Source organism: Lacerta agilis, chromosome 17, assembly GCF_009819535.1.
Source record: "Lacerta agilis isolate rLacAgi1 chromosome 17, rLacAgi1.pri, whole genome shotgun sequence".
NCBI classification, from domain to species: domain Eukaryota; kingdom Metazoa; phylum Chordata; class Lepidosauria; order Squamata; family Lacertidae; genus Lacerta; species Lacerta agilis.
In genome coordinates, this window is record NC_046328.1 from 18252866 (window position 1) to 18255266 (window position 2401).

The window sequence follows — 2401 nt, forward strand, 5'->3', positions numbered from 1 at the left end:
TCCAGACAACAGCCCCATTTCCTCTTCATTAAGTGACACTGCCCCAAAGTGCTTCATCACAAAGCACGTAGTGTGGAATTGCTACACTTGGTTCATATTTTATGGGGAATCTACCTCAGACCACAGAATATCTGATGCTTTTTAAAAGAATTGAAGAGCAGTGCCGTCCCTGCAAGTATGGACTACTTTAGCACTTCTGTCTGTTTAACAGTTCTAGTTATGATATGTGCCGGGGAATCTATTGCCACTTTACACCATTTAAATTTATATTCTATTTAGTGCTAGAATGCTTTTCCATCTATATTTCTTTTTAAAATGAGCATATGCATACAATAGTGCTTAACTGAAATACAGTTATAGGGGTGATTATAAAACTGATTTTAAAATTTTCTTTTTCTTCACCATCAATTTTAGCACTTCTTAATTTTTTCCAGTCATCCTAAAACACTTTATAATATTTAAAAACATTTATATTAATTCCTTCCTTTTTGAATATTCTTTATACACCGACTATATTAATCTATATATGCTAAATATAACACAGCATGAAACTGTGCGTGCGTGTGTATGGTAAATGGTTTCTATACTAATATTACAAAGAAAATGAATATACCGGTATGTATTGTAAATAAATAAATAAATGGCAGTTTTAAAATGTAACTAACTTGTTTACTTCTTGTCCCAAGTTCCCCAATTCCTTCTTAGCTACCAAACCCCAACCATTAATAAGTTCCTCTCTTTTTCTCCTTAAGCACAGCTGTTAGTTTTACAGTATTTGATTGTTCCAAGAGTTTCCTTAGAAGGCCCATTTAATTAGGTTTTCAACATCTTCCAATGTGTTCTTTACAAGATTCTGGCCAGTGTTATCATAAACAATACTTGTGTTTGGTGTCATGTCATTTTGCATTCCTTTACATAGTTTGATAGAACTTTCCATTTCAAAACATTTTTACTAGCTCTGAAAGTAATAGCACAATTGCACTTGAATAAACATGTGCTTTAATGCAAATTAAATCATTGTTGAAAAGGCTAGATTTTAAAAGTGGGGGAAATGGTTGTTCAAGTGAATTGTGCCTGTCCTACATACACACCTCTATCCATTTTGTGGATGAAAAACAGCAGGATGAATAAACCACAAAAGCCACTATATCCCTGAAATATGGGAAGTCAGGGTTCATCTACACTTTTGTTTGGTCCATGACTTCTAGGTTTGTTTGTTTTTGTTCTGATGCTTTCCCTGGGGAAACCCGCTGTATACCACTGAATCAAAGCAAACATCAATCAATTTTTTTGTGGATTGACTTTGTTCCAATTCAGTGGTGAACAGCAGGTTTTCCCAGGAAAGCAGCAGGACAAAAGAAAATCCTCTCAGACCTGTGCCTAGAAGTCATGGACCAAATGGAAGAAATCGCTAGGCAAAAGGAAGTTTGGATGACACCTCAGTTGCGTTTCCTCAAAGCAGAAGAACAATGATTGGATAGCACTAGGACAGGGGTCAGCAACCTTTTTCAGCCGTGGGCCAGTCCACCGTCCCTCAGACCATGTGGTGGGCCGGACTATATTGGGGGGGGGGGAAATGAACGAATTCCTATGCCCCACAAATAACCCAGAGATGCATTTTAAATAAAAGCACACATTCTACTCATGTAAAAACACCACGCAGGCCCCACAAATAACCCAGAGGTGCATTTTAAATAAAAGGACACATTCTACTCATGTAAAAACACACTGATTCCCAGACCATCCACGGGCCAGATTTAGAAGGCGATTGGGCCGCATCTGGCCCAGGGGCCTTAGGTTGCCTACCCCTGCACTAGGAGCTTCCTGTCTGGAGGCACCTTAAGACATGCCACACTGAGGATCCTACAGGGTGAATGAAGCAAGGGACTCAAGCCACATGGTACAGTAGAAGGTAAATATGAGGACCAGCCCTTATGAAATCTGTAACGCATACCAGATGCAGACAAAGTATGTTTCCTGGAAGTAATCATATTGCAAGAAGATCTATCCTTCATAACTCGTGATGTGCAGAATGAGGCTGATTATGCACATGTTCTGAGGGTGGCGTCACAACTGATTTCTTATTCCCCAAAATCATGTGCCTTGTTGGTTCCAGAAACAAGCAATGTTTCTATGTAGCTTTTCATATGGCCACGCTTCAGGTTGTGTAATCTGGCAGTCCAGGAAAACTCACAATGAAAGCTGAAATGTGTGGGTGGTTTGGGGAATTTGTAGGAGGCTGTAATGACATCTGTGGGGCACAGAATCAACCCCCAGCAGCTTATGAATTCTTGAAATCTGGACTCTGTAGTGTACTAGCAGCAGATGCAAAGTAGCATTCCACAATAGTCTTCTTCTTGTCCTCTGCAGAGATGCCAGGGACTGAACCAGGAATTTTCTG